We start from the raw sequence: 24,006 nt of genomic DNA, 5'->3' as shown, positions 1-24,006 counted from the left end.
AACTATTTCGAAAATAGCGAGAGTTTAGTTGTCAAGAAAAAATTTCTGTTTTTTTTTCTTACTGATAATTATAATACCATGATATTTAAAATTTAAATATGTTTGAATGCTGTCATTAGTCCTGTCCAATCACTCTTTTTGAGATAAATTACTTCGTTTACTCTAACACCTACTTCATGACCACCATCCCACTAAGGCTGGAGTCAGAAACGTTTTTCGTGTCGCCAATAAGCATAAATTACGAGTGGGTGGGAGGAGGGCAATTACCTACACTATTAAAACTGAGAGTTGCATTGGCACCTGTAAGGGTAAAACGTTGTAGCACTAGCGGCGCCTCCTTAAGGGTGCTATTTGACTCTCAATGGCACCCTTAAGGGTACCAGAGGGAGCCAAATGGCATCCTTAGAAGTGCCATACGGAACTAAGTGGCACCTTTAAGGGTCACTTATGGGTTCAATAAAGAATCAATTGGCACCTTTACGGGAGTATGCCGCTGGTGCTACAACATTTAAACCTTAATGATACGTAATGCAACCTGCAGTTTTTACAGTGCACGGAAACCAGAAACACTTTGTTTCGTTTAATTTGGGAAAATAATTTAAAAAATAATCTTTTCATATTGCTTCACTCTTTTCAGACCGAAGTTCAAAGGATCAAAGGTATACCGTTTAGGGAGACATTCTTAAGCATTCTTCAATAGAATTTGTTTGCTCACGGATGTTATTCATTCGTTTGGTCAATTCCCCAGGCGGCAACAATACTACCCAGTGGCGAAACCAGAATATCAATTTGGAGCGGTTCAATATTTTTTCTTCTCAAATTCAAGTTCTCTAGAACAGGGAAATTATGTGTGAAAAACCAATATTTTCATTTTTGAGTTTTCTTACTCATTTCGTTTTCACTCACCCCTTGGCTATTCCACTGCCACTACCGCAGCCTGAAGAGGAAGAATCACAACAGGCCTTACTTGTGCAGTCGGATCTCAATAACTCGAAGTTTATAACTCAAATATTCCTTTATCTCAAAGTTTTCATTGTCTCCCAAACTCTGGAGACTGTTGTAGAAACTTCCTATAACTCGAAATACCAATAACTCGTACGTTTTAGCCTTCGTTGGGACTTCGAGTTACCGAGAGTTGTCTGTAAAGAAGCTATCGCATTAAGATTGAAATGTATGTTAAAACCAGGAGCTCTTCGAAGATTTTTTGCCCAAAATTCCTCGTGGCGCCCCTTAACTGGACACTTTTTCTTCATGCTGTATCTGATAGCAACTACATTAAAACAAATAATAAGAATAACGGGGTGGTGAGAGGTTGGGTTAACAAAGATAGAAATATGCTTGAAATATTCCAGGGGAGATCCATCATTAAGATGAATTAAAGACCTTTGGCTTTGACCTTACATCGAATTAATTTTACTTACTGAAAAATAAAAATGTATAAAAATACCTAAGATTTTAGCTTTTTGAGTTTTTTTTCTGAGATGCCAGAATGCATATCTTCTCGAAAAGCAAATTTTTCAATTGTTTGAAATCATTCAACTGAGACTGATGAAATAAAGACGTACATAATTTTAAAAAAAAAAGAAAAAAAAATCTGCATCATTTATTTCTTTTGTAATCAAATTCTTCGACCAACATCCTTGACCTTCGCGAATGCAATTCTTATGCTTTTCAGATCCAACCATTAATATCGACTTCTCGTCTTCATTTTCCTTACGAAAAAAAGATTTATCTCCTTTCGGAGCGAACTGGTTAGAACCATCCGTCTTTCCACCACCAGATCATTAATTTTGTAAACGAATGGTCTGTATTCTTTTTATGTGTTCATAAGCAAGAGATATAATGTTTTTGGATGAATAGCGAGAAATGATGGAATGAAAGAAGGCGGCGATGCAAATTCCTCCATTTGTTGATTAAACTAACTTCGCGAACTTTCGGTGTACATTAAAAGAAACGCATTTGATACGCAACCCGGTTTTTGATTTTTTGAGATTCTTTTCGCTCATGGTCCAACTATGACTTTTGAGGATGCTGTGCACGAACTTCATTTGGTGCTTTAGCTCAGTGGCGGACACAACATACAAAGGGAGGGTCATGGGGGTCATTAGGGTGATAAAAAAAAAAGTTTCTCCTGGATAACAGGACACCCCTCAATATTTTTAGCCTTGTGGATAGCAATATACTGGACGAATTTTAGCTTCCTATTATAACTGAAAGAGGATGCTCAACGACTCCCTCCCAAAAACTTTATAGGAATGGGGAGGGGGGTTAAAAAATACATTGAACTGAAAAAGCAATGCTATATATTATAATATACACGAGTAATATGCATATACATTGCAATAAAATAATTATTCGCACAAAAACATATGGGGAAATTAAATGTTTATAAATTTGTGACATTTTCTATGCTACGGCTAATGTTAAATTAAGGGGTCATTGAGCACCCGCTTAAAATTTCAGTAAGAAGCTAAAACTCTTGCAGCATAATGCTGTTAGTAAGTCTATTAAAAAAAAAAAAAAAAAAAAAAAAAAAAGCAGCTGGAGTCCAGGGTGTCCTGGACCCTGGACTCCAGCTGAAAAAAAGTTTTTTTGAACCACCCTAGGGGTCATGTCCCCCCCCCCAAACCGTCTACAATATAATGAGTCCATATTGTGTTCAAGCACTTGGAATAAAATGTAAACGATTTCAGTAATTTTTTCAATTCATCATTTTTTTTAAAGTAAATATTTGAAATACTGCTTCTTTTTTCATTGCTTATGAAAGAAATGTTGTGTGTTGTGAAAAAACTACTCTCAAATAAAGCACTGGGGAGTGATGGAGCAGAATTCCTGAAGATGGCGGGTGAAAAGGTAATGATGAGGATGTATAAATTGATAATGCAAATGTGGAATGATGAAGTAATCCCAGATGACTGGAAAATGGGATTAATTGTTATATATTAATTGTTAACCTATTCACAAGAAAGGAGATAGATTCGATTGCAATAATTATAGGAGCATTATGCTCCTCAATGTCACCTACAAAACCTTTACATGCATTATCTACCAAAAACTGGTACCTTTTGCAGAAGCAACACTTGTCGAATACCAATGTGGTTTTAGAGTCAACCACTCAACGACAGAACAAATTCATATGGTAAGAAATATTTTCGAGAAATTCAATGAATACAATACTTACCTATGTGCCCTTTTTGGGGACTTAAGACAAGCTTTTGATAGGGTGGACAAGAAAAGAATGGTAAAAGTTTTAGTTGAGCGAAAAATATCAATGAAATTAGTCAAACTTATTGATCTTACCTTAACATGGATCCAGGGCTGCAGTCATTGTACAGAAGGGCCAAACTGAAGAATTTGATATTAATATGGGTGTGCGACAGGGTGATGCACTCTCACCTCTATTATTTAATCTGATTTTGGAATATGTTGTGCGTCAGTTAGATTTAAATGGAACAATATGTTATAAAACAGCACAGATTTGTGCCTTTGCAGACGACTTGGTAATATTATGTAGAAGAAGATCAACATTGATATCTATCATTAAACGTTTAATCAACGCTGCTGCAGATGTAGAGCTTGAAATTAATGTGGGAAAAACGAAAATCATGGAGAGAGGCATAACCGCAAACGATCAGTTAGAGAAATTTTCTGTTGATCATTTTGACTTCGAAAGGATGCATAATTTCACTTATCTAGGCTCCATTATTACAAACTCTGGAGGTAACACCGAAGAAATACAGGCCAGAATCATAAAAGGAAACCGGGCATATTTTCTATACAGCTACGTTCTGAAAAACAAATTGCTGTCGAAATCATTAAAATACAGACTGTATAAAGCAATCATCCGATCAATTGTGATACATGGAAGTGAAACCTGGACCCTGAATAAAAACGATGTAGAAGACCTACTAATTTTTGAGCGAAAGGTCATATGTAGAATCACTGATCCTTTGAAGGTGGGTGATCAGTGGAGAGTAAGAACTAATATTGAAATTGAGAATATCTTTAAAGGAAAAAATATGGTTCGCTTTATAAAAGTACACCGTCTTTCATGGCTTGGTCACACTGAGCGAACAGACAATAATTTTAGACTGAAAAAGATCCTGAAATGGAAACCTTTGGGATCCAGGACCAGAGGACGACCTAGAAAGAGATGGTTGGATGATGGTCTTGCAAACCTGGAAACAATGAAGATCCGCTGATGGAGGGAGAAGGTCGGTCAGAGGGCGGTCTGGAGCAAAATTGTGGATCAGGCCAAGGCCCATGACGGGCTGTAGTGCCACTTGAAGGAGAAGAAGAAGAATGAAAGAAATTAGTAACGTTTATGCTCTACTAAATACTTTATTCCTGGCCGATTTGGTGCTTTTTATGGAACCCTAGGCAGTTTCAGATAATTTTAGTACCAAATCCGTAAGTTCGTTCATGGTTGGGAGGGGTCATTCTTCAGCATGACTCACCCCCCTTAAATTGGTAGTCTGTAACTGCCCCTGCTATAGCTTATGCTATAAAGTAATATTATTAAATTATTTGGATACCTTCAGATCTACGTTTTAATGCAACCAGGCCCAATTTGACGCTATCTTATATTACAATATACAATTGTGCACAAGGGCTCCCTGAAAGGAAGTTTTTGGTAGGGTGAAAATTCTCAATTTGCTGATAGGAACAGCAAATTTTGCCGAAAGATAAAATGGGGCATTCGAGCTACTAAAGAATTCAAGTACACTGAACGCCGGTTAATTGAATCAAATCGTCTAAAATAGAACAAAAATCGACTTGATTGAATTAGCAGCTAAATTGAATTGGCCCCTGTATTACAATTATGTCTAAAAATTTTCCGACTAAGGACTTTTTTTGGGAGGTCACAGTGATTTCCCGAGGCCTCCCATCGGAGCTGCAGTAGCAATGAAGATCAATTTAAAAAAGTTTTGCAGTTCGAAGTTTCATAATCAACGTCAAAAACTACTTTAGCTATTTAAAATAATATTTAGAGGGGATTAGTTAAGAACTGTTTTGATTCGTTAAAAAAATAAATATTTCTGATTCCATATATCAAAATCGTTTAATGATTTTGCCCACCAAGGCTCTGAGGTCATATCAAATTTTATCCTTATATTTTCCTATAGGAGCGTTATTACTCAGTCGACCAGTGCGACTTGTGTGGGGAAATATGGCTGTTTTACATTTAGGTTGTTGGCAGTATATTCGGCAAGTTATTATTTAAGTCACAGAATCAGTATTTTGAAAATAAAAAATTTTGAAAATGAAAATCCACCTAACTTTTTTGAGGCAGTGAGAAGCAAAGGGATGTAAGTGGCAAAATTAAAAATTTGGAGATAACCAGTAGAAATGGTAGGTGAACCTCTCCTCTGTCTTGGGACAAGAGATGGTACTAGTAGTTGCCATGGTAGTTGCTGCTGTACTCAGCATGATTTAGAAAAAAATTTCAATGAAAGCTTACCAAGGATGTTAGCTTTAAACGCGTTTTACTCAAACCTTGAAAATGTCCACTTGCGCCCCTTTGCTTCTCACTGTCTCATTTGTCTTAAGGGGGTCCGGGACACAAAAATCGTCAAATTTTGCAATTTTTTTTTTTAATCATGTAAAAAATTACTCCGTGTTTTTCTGCTCAAGAGGAGGTTTGAATATTGTTTCTATCTTAAATAGAACGAAAGATATAATTATTTTTGTTTCATGCACCTAACTAATGTGTACTTAACTTTAAAACTTTAAACGCGTTTTTCTCCATGATGCAATTTTTCCCAATTTCTTGCATTCAAACTCTTATAGGTCAGGAACCGATAAAGATCAAGTAATGAAACTTGGAGCATATCTTTTTCAAACAGTTTACTTTAAATTTTATTCGTCGAATTTGAAAAAAAAAAGTTTACTGCAAAAATTACGATTTTTTTAAAAAAAAGTATCTTCGAATTTTTCGAAATTTTTCTTCAAATATTTTTTATTTTTTATTGAATCAATATTTTTAAAATCGCCGAGTACAAATTAAAGCTTAGATATTTGTGCGTAATTCATTGAAAAAAAATTGAAAATTGTTTTAAGAATATTTTGAGTTATAGCATTTTAAAGCAACCCCATTTTTTATTAAAAAAAAACTAATTAAATTTAAATAAAATTTTTTCTTTTTTTCATATTTATGTTATGATTTTGCTTATTAAATTAATGGTGAATCAGTGCAAAAAATTTCAAAACTCTAAAGTATATAATAAAAAAAATTTCAAAATGTGTCCCGGACCCCATTAAATGCATTATTCTTCATCATTCTGTGCGTACAAATATTTTTTATAGGAAATAACAGTTTGGGGAGAAGGGAGGGTTAAAACCTGATTGGCGGAGTCGGAGAACAGACTCCGGAAATTTTAGAACCTTCGACTCCAATTCCTTTAGCCAAAAAATCAGTCCAACTTCGACTCCACAAGCACTGGCATAGTTGCGGACTATGTGGAAAAATGACTTGCTCCGACGACTCCGACTCTTGGAGCTTTAAACTTTCGAATCCCAACTCCAACTCATTTATGCAAAAATCAGTCCAACTCCGACTCCGCGAGCACTGGCAGAGTTGCGGACTTTGTGGAGAAATGACCTGCTCAGACTCCCGACTCTCGAGATTTGAAACTTTCGACTCTCAACTCCGATTCCGACTATTTTATCCAAAAATAAGTTCAACTCCGACTCCACAAGCATGGTTGCGGACTTCGTGTAGAAATGACCTGCTCCGATTCACGACTCTTGGAATTTTAAACCTTCAACTCCCAACTATTACTCCTTTATCCAAAATAAGTCCAACTCCGACAGCACTGGCAGAGTTGCGGAATTTGAGAAAAAATAACCGACTCCGACTCTGACACTTGGAACTTGAAATCTTCAACTAACGACTCCGACTCCTTTACCCCAAAATCAGTCCGACTCCGCAGCCGTGGTTAAAACAATCTAGAAACACTTTCCGAAAACACTAAATAGAATTACTGCATTGTTATGATTCGGTTCGCACAGAATGCTTTTGCAAACATCTAAAGGGAGAAAGAAATAGTTTTGATTGATCCATCGCTTTGAAATCATTTTTCTGTCAAGAAGTAGGATTTAAAACGTCAAGCAATCAATCGACGAAGAACATCCCACCTGTTTGCTACTTCACAGCTGAAGCCGTTCCATCCTTTTCGGCGCTGACCAATGGAATGCGGGTCGGATAAATAATAACCAGTCCAATTCAAGGACGCCTTTAGGCGCTTTTTTGGAGCACGTTCGCTATCCTAAGTCCGTGCGAGTGTTTCAAAAAAAGTAACGAAAAAAAAAAAAAAATAGCCTAATTGTTGGATTCCACGTCGTCTCATTAATGTTGTTTTCATTTTTATTCACTGTAATTGGGTTTTTGCTTCGAAGCTAAGAAGATAGTGTGAAGCAAATTTTATGTGCCCATGGAATCCTCCCATTAAAATAAATTTAGCAGCTAATTAGAAATGTACATATAGTCATTATCCTGGGTGTTATTATCGCAGCAATTTTTATTGTACAGGGTGTTTATAAAGTCTTGCACTGTTAAGGAAAATTCATCAAAAAAAAAACCGCGGATTTAAACATAATTTTCTATTTCATTATGATCCTTATTTCAAAAGGTTTTTCCACAGCGTTAACCCTTTCAGTTCGAATTATGAAATAGTTGAACAATTTTTTTTTAATTAGGTACACAGAGTACTATGGCCAAGAATATCTTCTCGACAAAATTTCAAATTTGTAGGTGTAAAATTAAAATATTTTTGATGTACCCAATTTACCGGGCATCTATTTTTAAAATAAATATTTCAGACTAAAAAAAACATGAAACATCATACTAACTTTATAGTAAAATGCTCTTCAAACAATAATAAAACATAATGTATATGCATTTGAAATAAAAAATAAAAAATTATACATATTTTTAAAAACTCGAGAACCCCCCCCCCCCTCCTCTTTGCGACGAGAATCTATGGTTAGTAAAACGTGCTAATCCTGACCTACCAATCTCTATTTGGGGGTGTTACCAATTCCAAAATGAGTATTGTTGCGCAGATAATAATAAACAGAATGTAAAGAGTCAACCACAAGGGGGAAAAACAAATTATTTAATCAATCATTATGTGATTAGCAGCTGTTCAAAGTCCACCAGGTCAGAAGGGCAATACTGCCGTGCGCAGGTAAAGGGCAGTAACTGCAAATTTTTCATTTTTTTTTTTTTGCATTTTTGTCATCTATTGTACGTTAGCTTTATTGTGCAGGCTTGCTTATTTGGCTTCCTCTGAAAAAAAAAGGCGCGAAAAAAACGTCTAATTTCAAGATTTCCCTATGGTTAATATTGATTCCGACAGACATTTCTTCAAATATCTCGAAAACTCAATTCTGCAGATTCTGCCGTTTACCTGCACACGGCAGAATACCCTTCTATGTGTGCCTTTTTCATAGTTTCGAGACGATTTAGAGGATTTTCAACTTTGCGCCAGGAACTAGCTCAGCCGGAATTAACCTTCTGGGAGGGTGGGAAGGTTTGGTCATAACAGCTCTAAAATGGATATAAACTGTCATATTAAAAATGAGAATAAGTGTTAAAACTACAGGTTATGTAGGGTTAATCCTCAAAACTCCTCTCATGGCACCCTTAAGAGTTTTTCTCATATAAAGCCATTTTCAGTCTTCGATGTTAGCGCCACCTACATTCCTTAGGTAATATAATGTACTAATAGGAGGAAAACTTGATGAGATAAAGATTTAAAAAAAAAAAAGAATTATATATAAATCTTATTTTATTTTATTTTTTTAATAAAATTTCTTTAAGACTTTATAAACACCTTGAAGTATCACTCTTAATTCAAAAGAGCGAAAAAATAACTCTTAAAAAGAGTGAAATCTATTGCGGGTGCATTCATTCTTTCTGAGTGCTAGCTTTATCGAAAAAAGACGCTTTACGAAAAAACCAAGACTAAAACTTTTCTTTATTCGCGTGAAATTCGGAAACACTCCGTTTGATGAGCGAAATATGAAAACATTTTTTAAAAGAAGGACTCAAAAACATTTTCATTGGTTCGATTCTGTCACGTGATTTTGTTTAGGGAGAATCTTCTATACCTCCACGTTAGGCTTACCTAACGTTGGTCGCGAGTACCAAGTGGATGTCGCTATCTAAATGTCTTCATTTAATGAATTTAAACAATATTTGTTGCCGAATGAGGTTTCTGAAGGAAGTGCACAAAAACTGCATGGTAAGTGCGAAGAATTTTCTTTTTTATTAAAACTTGTAACTGTTAATATTTCTTGAACTGCTCGTATATCATTACAAATCACCCACGTGCAATGTTACAGCGAACTTTTTGTAACTTTTCTTCCAAATGAATGAAACTTTCATCAACAGTTTTGTTTCGGTCATCGAATCAAAAATAGGACATTTGAAACAGTCGTTACCATCTTTGGTGTGTGTGTGTGTACTGTATATATATTTTAGGCAGGTGTTACAGACCCGACCATGCGCAAATCTATAGGTCGGATACCGAATCCGCTCCCGATGGTCGGAGCTCCAACCACTACGTATATTTTAAATTAATCAAATATTGTTTGTGTGTATAATAAACTTTAAAGAGTATCATAAACTTTGTACAATACACTCATTCATATGTGTAACATCCAATTCATTAATTAAGTAAGTGTCCTGAGGGGGAGGGGGTGGAAAATTCTCTACATACCCTTGCTTGGAGGGGGGGGGGATTAGATCCATTCTTACTAATATTTTCCAAGCCGATATTTTATATTAGAAATCCGCGGTCAAGTGGTTTGGCAAATATTATATTTCATTTGCTTCAGGTAGGTAAAAGTATGTATTATAGGATGAGCTGTTTTGTGTTTCAAAGAATGAAACGTGTAAAATATAATAAAAGAATCGCTATGTGTTTTGCATGCCTTATTTTTAATTAGTATCGCATCATATACAAAAATTATTTGTCGAAAAAACATTCGGTCTAGATTCCTTACAGTAAACATTTCTTTACTCAAAAAGGTTTTAAAAAAATAATAATGATAGTTAATTTAAGAACGATCCCAGTGATGTAATATTTGTTATTTTATTATTGTGAAGAAAAAAAAGAATCTTACGTAAGATGGGGGGGGGGGGGAGGGAATCTTACATACCCTTACATAGGGGGAAGGGAAGGTCAAAAATATTGCCAAAATTGTCCTTACGTAATTAATGAATGGCCCCGAAGAAACAAAATTGAATTCAAACGTATCTTGTCATAATTTATGAGTGACTTTTTAAATTAATTTGAACTGAGGTAACTTTTAAAACATTATTAATGTTAAAAGGTATACCGAGAATATCAATATAGAGTTTCAAAATTTTAAATCTATTTATTTGGAACTGTGTGGGTTTGTTTAATTTTATTTCAATCTTTAAATTCGGAAATGTACGTAATATTGCACGTGGGTGATTTGTAACGATATACGAGTAGTTCAAGAAATATTACCAGTTAAAGTTTTAATAAATTAGAAAAGTCTTCGTACTTACCATACAGTTTTTGTGCAACCTCTTCGGAAACACTAAAAACAGTTTTTTTTTCACACTTTTTTAACCTAATTTTTTTTTTTCAAATGAAATAACAATTTTAAAAACAGTTTTAAATTCAAATACACAGCATAAGCACATGAAAACACATTTAAAAAACAATTTCACCAAATGAGAGTGAAATGATTTTATCTATTTTATTCTAAAAAAGAGTGAAATAGCGGCTTTCCAAAACGGAAAGCAGTCACTCATTTAGGATATTAATTTAGTCTTAAAAAAGAGTGGAAAACACTTATCAAAAGGGAGTGAAATTAGCTTATCCAAATGGAGTGAAAATAACCGCTCCGCAAAAGGAACGAAATTCACTCCTATAAGGAAAGTGCGTTTTCGAAACTGTAAAGGAGTGAAAATTTACTCAGTCTGAGTTAAAATCGCTGGAATTTTTTAAGAGAGTACGCAAGCATAGTTTTTATTTCAAATAAATACTTTCTTTCAGTCGCACCCTTTCCAAATTGCTAAACTTCATGCAACGTGTGAGTTAGTGAGGAATTTCGTATGCCTCTCTTTCCTTATAGCTTATGTTAAGACATGAGGAAGGGGGGGGGGGGGATGGTGGCACGCGTGAAAATTTGTGTTTCTTTTTCAAAAAATGTTATTAATTTCTCAGCACAAAAAGGTTCCCTTGATTCGATTGTCTTTTATTAATGTCATGCAATTTTTTGAGATTTTTAAAAAAAATTACTTCTTTACTTTATAGTATTTGAAAAAAATGCCTTCAATTGTATACTTGCACCCCGTATGTGACGAAACCTGGGGCATTTAAGAAGCAGTGAGAAACAAAGGGATGTAAGTAACAAAATTAAAAATTTGGAGATAACCAGTACACATGGTAGGTGAACCTCTCCTCTGTCTTGGGACAAGAGATGGAATCAGTAACCCTGGTTGGTGATGTTATACAGCATGATTTAGAATTTTTTTTAAAATGAAAGCCAACCTAGGGGCCATTCATTAATTACGTAAGGGTCCCGAGGGGGAGGGGGTGGAAAAATCGCTACATACCCTTAGTTGGGGGGGGGGGGAGGTTCAAACCCATTCTTACGTAATATGTTTCAAGTTGATATTTTACATTAAAAATCACGCGGTCAAGTGGTTTTGAAGGGATCCTATTTCATTTGCGTCTGGTAGATAAAAAAACTTATTAGGGTGAGCTGTTTTTTTTATTTGTTTTACAAAAAATGAATGGTGTGAAATAAAATGAAAAAATCGCACTATGTATGGCATGTTTTATTTTTAATTAGTATCGCATCATATACAAAAAAAAAAAAAAAAAAATGTCGACAAAACATTTAGTATAGATTCCAACTTTTTAGTAAATATTTCTTGATACAATAAGGTTTAATTTAATAATAGTGAATTCAATAACGATTCCATTCAAGATTCCGATCAAGATTCGTGGATTCGTTACTTTATTATTTTGGAAAACGAAATGGAATGTTACGTAAGAATAGCACGGGGGGGGGGGGGGTTAAAAATCTTATGTACCCTTACATGGGGGGAGGGTGTCGAAATTGTCAAAATCATCCTTACGTAATTAATGAATGGCCCCCTAGGATATTATCTTTAAACGTGTTTTACTCAAAACTTGAAAAAGTCCATTTACCTGCCTTTGCTTTTCACTGCATCGTATGATCACGATCAAAACCAGCATACATACGTTTAGGCCCGAGAGAACTTTATTTGCAATCTATTTTTACTTTTAACATACATACATATTTTTTTGCGAAGTACATACTTCAAATGACATTCTTGAATTTTCTTTCCAGTAGTAAAAAACAACATTTTCGAAAGTCAAATGAGAGCAATCATGGAATCCCCTCTCTCAAGCTGTAAGAGGGGGGGGGGGGGGGGGGGGGCAGCCTGAAATTTTCCACCGAAGGTCAAAGGTTGGAAAACCCGCATGTCCGAATGACTGCTAATTTCTACCTTTGCTCCCTATAATAATCCCCACGACTCTCTGCTCCTCATCGCCAACTCATTTCTGTGGCCTTGTCTACATAATTGCAGCTTTCCTTGCCCGGAGAGGGTTTTTGCGGTTTGCAGAATTGGAAATTTATCGCTCTTTTAGGCAATAAAGTCTTTTTTCAAGTTTCTCATTTGCGGGCATTTGTTCTCAAAAAACATCATGGTAGTCATGCCCGTTCACAGCGAAGTCGATGGGACTAAATAAAAATTTCGTTACAGCCGTCATTTCGTTTTTAAAGTGAAATAACACCTGGGTTCGCCGATATTTTTCAATCGATATATATCGCGATATATATCCGAAAATTATTTTGAAAATATCATGATATTTTGATATTTTCGATATTTATTTTTCGAACTACTATACTTAGAATTAAAAATTTTTGTTAATCATATTAATTTTGTTAATTTATTATTAAAAATAACCAAAAAGAAAATTACTGTATTCAAAATAATTACATCATTAATATAATAAAGAAATATAGTATTCCTTTTTTATTTTAACACATAAAATTATTAGTAATATAACAATTTTAATATATGTTAAATTTGTTAATATTAAATATTGGGTACAAAAAAGAAAAATGTCTTATGATTGTGCACTGACTAAAGCATGTTTTTTATTACTGAATTATGTGTAGGGGAAAGAGGGGTACATGTGAACATGGTATGTTTTACTAAGATGGCGTCAAGCAAAAAATCCTGAAAAATTATCAAGTAATGCCAGTATACCAGTCCCACTTCTTGACCAAACTTTTAGGGCAAGGAGCCAGTTTATGTTCCTGTGGTGACAGCTTCTTTGTTTTAACTGGTGTTGTATGTAATTTTATCGCTGTCTTCTTCAAGTGAAAACATATTTTAAGCTAACTAATACGCTAAAATTAATTATTACAAACCATTATATGAATATTCAAGTAAATCAAAGTCATTGTTTCAATTTTTTAATTAAACTTAGAATTTTTTATTTAAAAAAAATAGTTCTAAGGTAGATGACGGGGCACTTGTGAACACAGTATGTAGGGTCACATGTGAACAGTTCCCATATCATTTCCGTAATATAATATTAGCGTAGGGTTTTTATAAGTGTTAAAAAAAGTGCAAAGATTTGTAATTAGTATTTTAGTTCACTCAGTTGGTAAATTTACTGTCCATTATTATTACCTTACTATTAATTAATTATTTATTTTATTATTTTTCATTTTTTCAATTCTTTTGGTACTAAATATTTGGCCAACAAGTTAGTGTTATTTACAAGGGGAAAAATATTTTCTTTTTACTAACAACTGAAGTTTAAAATAATTTTAAAATTCATCATTATATTCTGTATGAAGCTTAAACGCACTACATAACAAGAATAAACTTTACATAATAAAATATTCTCTGCATTGTTTAGTCTTATAATTTTTTTTTCTTGTCGATCCAGTGATTAGAATTTTGCTACGAAACTTCAAAAATTGACAGTTAGCAAAGTAATATAATTCAAAAAAAAATCTTGTTGACAGTTACTTAACAATTTAAACTGACACAGTATAGGTTACAAACCCTCCAATGTGATTGCTGTATGTGTACAGTAAAACCTGTCTACAACGTTACTGTTGGGATCTAAAAAAATATCGTAATAGACAGGTTATCGTTATAGACAGTTTGATTATTCATGCTGACATTTTGCTGGGGCCAAAAAAAGAAAAAAATCTTATAGACACGTTATCGTTATAGACAGTATCGTTATACACAGGTTTCACTGTATATGTTTTATATTAAAGAGTTTTTAGTTGAAATGTGATGCATGTTAAATATTATTTTAAGGTTTATTTTTCTCATGCTTCTCATACAGTCTCAGTGGCGGCGATTTGGAGGGGGTGGTGGGCGCAAGGGGTTAAACTCCCCACTTTTTATGGTTCATTTATTTATTTTATTTCAAAAATTCAGAAAACAAGACTAAAAATTATAAAAAAAAACCAGAAATGTCAAAATTTCCAGATCATAATTATTTGTTTTACTGCTTATATCTGTTTACGAAACATTATTTAGCTCGGACAGGCACTTTTAGTTTATGAATTCATTGTTTATATATTAGTAAATGAATTTTTTTAATTAAACGAGCCATACTTGCTTAGTGGAATTATTAACAAGTGTTCGTGACATCTCAAAATACTTTGGGATAAATAATGTAAGTCTAATTCATGTTTAAGTATTTCTTCGAAGAAATTTATTGCATACATAATTCATCAAAGTCTTAAGAAAAACTTGAGTTAAACTGTTAGATTTACATCAATTACCACCACTACATCAATTATCAGCATATAGTCTCAAAACCAACCTTAGCAAAATTTTCTACACCTCCCTCCATTTTTTTTTCTTTCATTTTTCTGCTGCTGCTAAAAATCCAATGGCTTTCAGTTTTCTCCCCCTCCCCCACTTTTCAGTCCCAATCACCGCCTCTGGTTGTGGTTCTAAAACTTTCGTCAATCTACGAAATTTAAAGATCACTGCCTTCTAAAAAAAGAAAGGAAAAAAAAAAAAAAAAAACACCCAAAACCACTTGGCTTTAGTTTATTTCCTCCATGTTGGCAGACAAGTCTCTTTTTGTTTTCACTTATCTGTCTTGAGAAAACTTATCAATTGGCGAGTTTTCATCTACGAAGCCAAAAGGATTCCCACAGTGGTTACTGGCAACCCCTATAATTTTTGGGTTTCTGGAATGTTCCGTGCATTTCGATTTTAAGCGCTATTAGTACCATTTGCAAGCTCTTATTTTGTTCGTATGTCATTCACGGGAAATGGCAAATTGCAGTTCGATTTTTGACTTGCTCAAATGATACGTTTTGGTGCGGTAATTTTCGCCACCCTCATTTGCCGTGTCTCGACGCAGAAGAAAATTATTAGGTTCCTGCTTCTTGAACTTGAACCGAAGAAAAGAAAAAATTTTATGTAGAGTTGGAAGAGATGCGTTTTCCCTTTTTGCTCTTTTCTTTGAGGCTTTTGTACAGCACATAATTTTAATTGGATTTTTTTTGCAGATGTAATTTCCTGCATTAAAGCCATCTGCTTTAATAAATTAATTTATTTTTAGCTGTCAATATCACATTTTCTGATAGAATTTACCGGTGGTGGATTTGTCATGTCGCAATGTTGTCTTTAAGCGAAATTTTAAAAAGCATTTTTTACTGAAAGAACATGCTTAAAAACATAGGATCTGACCATTTTTTAAATAATTTGACAAAGTTTAGTATTTAAAAAAATATTTTAATCTGTGCGCAGATTTAATTTTATTTTTTACGCTTCTACACATGATTTAACAAATGATGAAATGCCACTCACTGATATCATTATCGCAGAGCACAATCTTGATTTCGCAGCTGAATTATCATAACGTGGAAACGCAGTAGACAGCAAGCGTAAGCATTCAGCGGGTCAATGGAATACGCACCAAACTGCATCATTGTGACGTCATAAAGCCCACGCCTTGTTTAAAAATCGGACAGTTTAAAAAAATAATTAAAAATTAAAATTGAAAATAACTACAATTGTATCAACTTCAGTGACTAATAGTAGTACTTTTGACTGATGGAAACAACCCCATTGAGAGGGGACCCCACAGAGGCGAAACTCGAAAAAAAAAAAAACTTAGAGATGGAAAAAATAAACTTAAAAGACAGCGAAGGTGCACGGGTTTAAGGGGAGGGGGAGACACATATTTATAGGTTTAAAAAAAAATTGCACAAGTGAAAGCGCACAAAAAGAAAATCCCAAAGGCACACAGGTTCGAGGGCGCAAGGCCGGCGGGCCAGTACGCCCCTGGTCTGCACTAGGTCATGCTATAACTGATTTAGTTATTTCTATGTGCAAAAAAATGGTGCATTTATCAACTTAATAGTTTGCTTTTTTGATGAAGGAAAAGAGCCCTAATTATTTCACGAAATTTCAGGTAGCATTAATTTAATGTTATCTAAAGTAGAATCATCCTACATAAAATCATCCATCAAATCAGAAAATCTTTTTCAATGTCAAATCAATTAACTTATTCATCTCGTCAAATTAGACATCACAATCTTATTCTTTCATAGCCGGAGGAGACAAAAGATTTGACTGTGATAAAATCCGTTACGTTTTCCGAAGCTTAATTGCGCTACTTGATACCATCAGAAAATTTGGAAGCTTCGTCACAACTTGTTTCTTTCCAGATAATTTCTCCCATTTAGTTCATTCGGCATGAGAACGCCTTCTTTTCCTCGTTTTATTTTCCAAATACCAATGTAGAATTATTTTTCGATAGCACATATTTTCACTATCGGATAGGATGCATTTGATCTCTAATTAATAATTCTACTGCTTTAAGCTATGTTTAGTTAGGTTATGCTAAGTAATGTTCTAATTTAACTTAATGGTTGAAGAGTAACTAGATTCTTTAAAAAATACTTTATTGTGTACTGCCATTTTGTTTTGATTACGTTCCTTTTTACGATCATTCATTATGGGTTCAACATTTATTAAAGTGGTAGTGATAAATTTGATGCTGTTTGTGATGTATTTTCAAGTCTTTTATTATCATTTCAAGTTTTTATTTTTAATGGTACTATAGTACTAGCATTGTTATTAAATTATGCTTCAAATCATTTCTCTTAAAACGTACTGAACAACATTATTGACAACAAAATTATTATTATTGTTATTATTATTATAATCATCATCATTATTCTCATCATCGTTGGTGATCAGAACTATCACAATTTTACTTTTCGATGTAAAATTTAAAAGTGTAATATTATATGAAAAAAGCAACTACAAATTGTTGTAATCATTATTATCATGATAATAATAGTAAATTATCCTCATCCTCCTCCTCATCATTATTATTATTGTTGTTGTTTGTAATTATAATCTTCATCATCACTGTGATAATGATAGTTTTAATTACGAAAATTTAAGTAACTGTTTTGGGAGAAAGAGGAGAAATTACGTAAAGATTTTTTTAATGTTTTTTTTTAAATTCTAATTATTATTATTATTAATGAAGCTATTGCTAATTTTCAGAGTATGTCTACCTCAAATTGATTTATTGCTATTACTGCTGTTATTATTACAACTAAAGCTTTTTGTGTAAATATAATCAAAATATTACTTTGAAATTGTATTTATTGATAGCTTTTTAAAAATTATTATTGGTGCATTGTTCCTAATCGTACCTGTCCGTTAATATTTCTAAAATACATTTTGGGCTGTAACTATTTATTACGTCGAATCGCAATGTAATGTTATTGACTTCAAGTGATATGTTGCTATATAAATAATAATAATAATAATAATAATCATTGCCCACCCGAATTGAGTTATCAAACACAAATAAATAAGAAATATTTGTATTATCAATACAAAATGCTTTAAATTAGAATTTGCCATGTACAATAGTTGCTTTTCAAACATTTTTCGTTGGAATCGTGAAAATTCCACAAAACATAAAAATTAAATTTAAGCGACAACTTTTTTTTTTTCTTCCAAAGCTAGAAGAGAGAATAATTTCACAAATATGCAGAAAAAAATAGTTGCAAGCCAAAACTTTGGGCCACCACTATACTGAAAATTTTGGAGAATCTATACACACTGGGACGAATTTAGATTGGCCTGAAAGTAGCCGCCCACTTTCAGGTCTTTATCAAGTGCGGCCCAGGGCCTAGCACCAACCCCCCCGGGCTCCACGCTAAATTGGAATAATCAGGTGTTTCCACCCCCCCCCCCCCAAGAGCAAAAGCGCACCCCTTCTAAATACTACAAAGTAACAAAGACACCCTCAAGGAGTGAGATCCTTCCAATAAAGTGAGAAAAATACCCTTCGAAGCAGCTCCACCCCCCTATAAAAATTTTAATGACGCAGTCCGCACCATGACCCCCTTAGGTGGGCACCCCTGGAATAATAATGAACTGAAGTGATAAGGAAAAGTCAGTATTGATGTTATGCAATCATTAACCATTTAAAATTATCTCATTTTCATGAAATGGAAAAATATAAATATTATTTTTACAAAAGGAACGAGTTTGCGCAAAAAAAAATAATGTCATTATTCGCTGAAAAAAAATTAAAAAAATCAAAATTTGAGGTTTTAGCAGCTACTTCTCTTATTTTAAGTTGAACTCTGTTTCAGGTTAAAAAATTAAATTTTACGAAGCAAAGAAATGGTGCTGCCATCTATTGATGAAAGTAGAAACACTTTGTATCAAAACAGGTTCGATGCAAAAGATGTTTTAAATCTGAGGGTTTTCACTATCTCATTACTTCGATTAACGATAAATAATAACTCATGATTGTAGAAACAACAATTAGTAACTTTAAAATTTATAATTTTTTAATAACCTCAATTTTTAAAATCCCTTCTAATATCTTCTGGACAGAAAAAATGACACCGCTATCTTTCAACAACGCTTTCTTTTTACTTAGTTGTAAGATAGTTTTCACTTAAATATTTGAAATAACCTTCTACCCCGCGTTATGATTAACTTATAACTGATATAGAAGGCACGTATAAGAAGTTAGTTTTCATACATTCTTAGAATAAAAAATAATGATAAAAAAATTAGTTTAAGAAAAGCTTTTTGAAAGAAACACATGTTAGGAATAGTGATTATAATTGAGCTGAAATAAATCAATACCTTTGGACATAAAGGTAAATAGTAATCAACATCGTTTTAATCTGCTAATTTTTTGTGTTGAAACGAAGTTGATTACTATTTATGGTTCAGCTGGTTTGCGTTTTTACTAACTTTCTTGATTTTTAATTTTTAACGCAAAATGAAATAACTTGAATAACAAATTGATAGGGGAAAAATCAATACAAGTTCTATCAAAGATAAAAACACAACAATAAAAGTGTCCAGAAAGCGATGTGTTTGGCGAAACTTCATAAACATTTAGCTCAATCCAGTAAAAAATTTGTTTCATTAGCTCTTGTTTTATTTGTAAATAATGCCGAAAGATGGCAGCACATTATCCAAAATTATCCATTTGTTAAGTTGATATGTCCGAACTACCAAATTTCTGTCGTGATTGCTCTTTCAAAGTCGCCAAATCGCATTTGGCAGCATCGTTAACTTCGCTCTTATTTTTATCTCGGGTCACGGAGAGATAATTAAGTTCATTAAGCAATTAAGTCATCTTCTTTTTTCTCCGTACATCAGTGGTGTCTTATAATTATCTTTCTAGAAAGTGATCCTAGTTTAGTTGTGTGAAACTTGGGGGTATAAAAATGTTAATCGGATTTTAAGTTGCTGAACAAGCAACTGCTTTAAGAATTGTCTCTATCAGTGTTTATCTTCCATTATGGCATGAAAATTAGGGTTACTTTCAGTAAAATATGCATTCACTGGCAATTAAGGCCTTTGTCTGGCTTGGAAGTATGCAGATGCACTTTTAGAGGGTAAAAGCTAACTCAGCAGTATTTTCGAAAGAAAAAAAAAAGTTCTGAGGTCTTCCAGAAATGAACTAACTTAAATTGCTAGAAGATTCATCGAGGCCTCTCTTTTTGTTAAAAGGGAGAAAAATTTCTGTATGGTTTACGTGATGTGTTTTGAAAATGAAAATGAATTGGATAACTCCAGTGAAGAGGATCAATGATCAATGACCATAATGAACCTTTCTACCCCCCCCCCCTTAAGTGACGGGGCTCTAGTCAGACTAGTCATTTAGGGGATTGGGGGGAGGGGGTTTAATTGCCCCCTGGCTTTGAAAAGTTGTTTGTACAGATACGGCGGTGTGGATTTATTTTGATACCATTTGTATTTATGATTACCCTCCTCATCCCCTGCATAAATTTTAAATGATAGACCTGGTTGTAGTTGCAAAAGAAATACTTGGGATAAATCACTCACCTTATGAGGACTCACTAAAGACTCACATTTCGGAGGACTCACTAAAAGAAAAGTTGGTTTTAAGCCAATTTACATTATGTATTTGCATTGTTTTTACAAAAAAAAACCCCGATATTTCGGGTGACGGTATCCCCTCCAGCCATCCCCCCCCCCCCCCCCAACTACTGTGTGAGTCAGTGGCGCCTACAGAAAGGGAGAAAGGCGGTCGAGGAGTAGAATTGAAAGTTTTAAGGTGTTTTTTTTTTTTTTTTAAAGTCTCTTTAGTCACTTGGTTCTTAGGTTATACGGCTCTATAACATTTCAAGGGGCACAATCGCCCTTTGGATGGTTGAGGGAATAAGCCCACTTGGTATAGCTGGGTTGAAACTTTTTAATTTCAATTTTTAAAATCTCTGAAACTATTTTCGAGGAAAAAAGGAGGCTTTTGAGATCTATCAATCTTTTTTGATTAGTAAATGCTATAGCCAAACAAAAGGAAGTAAAATTTAAAGATTTGTTTCCAAATTTTTCTTAAATTATTTGGACAGAATAAATTGTACAGTCGAACTCGCTTATAGCGAGTTCTGTTTCAAAGAGAACTTGGATTTAGCGAGTAAATCCAAAATTTTTGGTAGGTGCAATGTTAAGTCCATAGGAACAAAAGCCGCTTTTAACGAGCAATCTCCTTAAAGCAAGCAATATTTTTGTAACTCATAAAATGTCTGTTGATTTCCTCTTGAAAAAATTTCATTAACAGTTTGAATTGAACCGAAAGTTAGAGATAAAATATAAATTATGAGAACAAGCAATGACGCAGCCCTTTTTCTGAAATTCGTGGAGTAGAAGCGCATTTAAAATTAAATGTTTCTTGTACATTGTTAAAAATTTTCCGGAAAATTTACGGTAATTGTTACTGGCATCCATGTTGCCAGTAACTATTACCGTAAAAATCAAATGTTACTGTAAAATTTTACGGTTTCCTTGGTAGGCCGCAGCAACCAATTGGCGCTGGGATCGCTTATTTCTCCGGTAAAAATTACCGTAAAAATCGGCGATGCGTTAGCCCGCCATTTTACAGTAACAATTACCAGAAAATCTTCCTGAATTTTTAACAGTGTAGAGATTGTTATCATTTCCAAGATATGATCTTCCAAGGATATTGTAGCTGAAATTCAAGATAGAGAGAGGAAGGGAAAATAAAGAAATAGAAAGCGACCACCACAACGACAAATGTGAAAAATTTGGAGTTTAACAGCCCTCGACATACTCAATAGCTTCTAAAGTGTAAAAAAACTTCAAACTAATTTGGAGCCACGGATTCAAATGGCGATGTTTTTCGAACCCCACATTCCTCAAAAACAATAACAAGAAAGAGACAACCAACTTCTTTGATCGGGTACAGAAATACAAAAATAACAAAGCAAGCACGTACAAATTTTTATGATTTTTTTTATGAACCCGTTTTTTACGAGCACTCGGTTATAACGAGCAAATATCGCGGTCCCTTCGCGCTCGTTATATAAGCGAGTTGGACTGTACTGCCCTGTTCAAGCAAAATTGAACCAGAATCTTAAAATTTCAAAAAATAAATTGATACTTAAAAATAAAGAAACGAATAAAGAAAATTTTAATGATTATATTAAAAAATATGATTGGAATATTTTCATTACAAACTTTGAAAAGTAACTTCGCCGAATCCCTAATTGTTGGGATTTGCCTTCGTTTCTGATCGATATTTGCTGTACCTTAATAATGCTAAGGTATTTGATGCACAAACATGACAATTTCCTTAAGAAATAAAAGATAGAAGAATCGATAAAATTTCCAAAATCGTTATCTTCTTTACTAATAAAAAAGCTGAAAGTCTCTCTGCCTGGATGTCCGGAGGATGTCTGGATCTCTGTGACGCGCATTGCGCCTAGACCGTTCGGCCGATTTTCATGAAATTTGGCACAAAGTTAGTTTGTAGCATGAGGGCGTGCACCTCGAAGCGATTTTTCGAAAATTCGATGTGGTTCTTTTTCTATTCCAATTTTAAGAAAAAAATTATCATAAGATGGACGAGTAAATTACGAAATTATCATAACGTGGAACCGTAACCTGGGTACAAGCCAATTGGCGAGAAAATTCACCATACATTATTTGTAAATATACAGGCAGACCAAAAGACCTTTTAATTTTTCTATTACGGGCAAAGCCGTGCGGGTACCACTAGTAAACAAAATTTTATCATAGGTCTTTATGTCGGTGATTTTTTTTTTACTTTGTGATATGGTAGTTTTTTTTTTCACATGCAGTGCATGCGGAATTCCTGATTTTCAACTAACGCTCTCGGTTTCTTATGATGAGGAAAATTCTCATAACTAACTCCGTTGATAACAGCAGACATTTCAACAAAATAAAAATTTAACTATTTTAACAGAAAATATTCCTTTTACCCAGTTATTACACTACGCTTAGCAGAACAATTACACATGCGTGTAGTTGTAAAAAATACGTTTATTTTACCATATCGGCTTGAGTAAAAACGGCCCGCCAGGTTCTCCCTCCTCTTAGTGTTAGCTCTCACATCTTAATGCTTCTCATGCACACTGGTGGTAAAAAAATAAAAATTGCCTCTTACCACAAAAATATTCTTCATTCTTCTTCAATGAATTTATACTCGAAATTAAACAATGGGTGAAAAATTTAGGAGAGTATTTATTCTCAAACAGCTGCACAACTCCGGTGACTACGATTTAAAAGTAGGGGAATGTATGTAGTCTATGGGCCGAGTCCAAATATCGTTCAAGTTCGTTTACCAATCTTAGGGACTACGTGAACTTGCTTGAAATCTATTATAAATGATGAACTCAATAGAAAAATACAATGTTCACACGCTAGAATTGTCTCATTAAGTTTGAATTAGTAATTGAAATAGGAACTATGTTCCGTGGACTGTTAGCACTTACACAAAAAAATTTGTTTCTAGATGGCGCTATTAAACACAATATTTATGATCTAAAAACTTAATAAATAGTTTTTCAACCGAAATTTTACTGTTTTGCTCAATTTTTCGTTGCAAAATATATTAATACGTTTTAAATTACTTTCGCTTAGTAATTTCGTAACTAAAAGGAAATCGAAAATTGTATCAATCCGCAGCTCTGAATGATCTTCATCTAAAGATTTCGTTTATTACAACTGAGCCAGCGCACATAGACATTGTTAAGTACAAAAAATTAGAAGGCACTGACTTTACTTCACAAAAAAGATATTAATGAATCACCGAATAGCAATAATTGCCCTACAAAATCTTAAGAACATAAACAACTCTAACAGATGCCAATAGATGTTTAAAAAATATTATAAAATTAAACATTAGCAGACGATAAATTAAAAACTAAAAAGTATATTTCATATCACGATGTTTTATCTTTTCCTTTTTTAATAATATTGCTTTTTGATTACAGACGATATTTTGAGCTCATTTTTAGCCTACTTTCTCGTCAAAGTAATATAAAATAAAAAAAGGACATAAAAGGTGGTTTACTGTGCTAAGGTTAATGTATCGTAAAAATATTGCTTAGTACAAAAAATAAGTTTTGAAAAAAAAGATAAAATAATTT

General features: G+C 33.7%; 1 protein-coding gene across 2 annotated transcripts in view; it reads left to right on the top strand.

Moving 5' to 3' along the window:
* The window catches only part of LOC129223761 (uncharacterized), a 62,784-nt gene that overhangs the window by 26,492 nt on the left and 12,286 nt on the right, over positions 1–24,006 (top strand). The window contains exon 1 of one of the 2 annotated variants that reach the window (XM_054858119.1): positions 13,328–13,375. The exons of the other annotated variant lie outside the window; for it this stretch is intronic. The gene's annotated coding sequence lies outside the window, so the exon portion shown is untranslated. Of the gene's footprint in view, positions 1–13,327; positions 13,376–24,006 lie in introns of those variants that run through there. 2 annotated transcript variants of the gene reach the window in all.

The sequence above is a fragment of the Uloborus diversus genome, chromosome 6, assembly GCF_026930045.1.
Source record: "Uloborus diversus isolate 005 chromosome 6, Udiv.v.3.1, whole genome shotgun sequence".
NCBI lineage: Eukaryota > Metazoa > Arthropoda > Arachnida > Araneae > Uloboridae > Uloborus > Uloborus diversus.
Note: the sequence above shows the minus strand (reverse complement) of the source record. Positions and strands in the feature narration are given on the sequence as shown.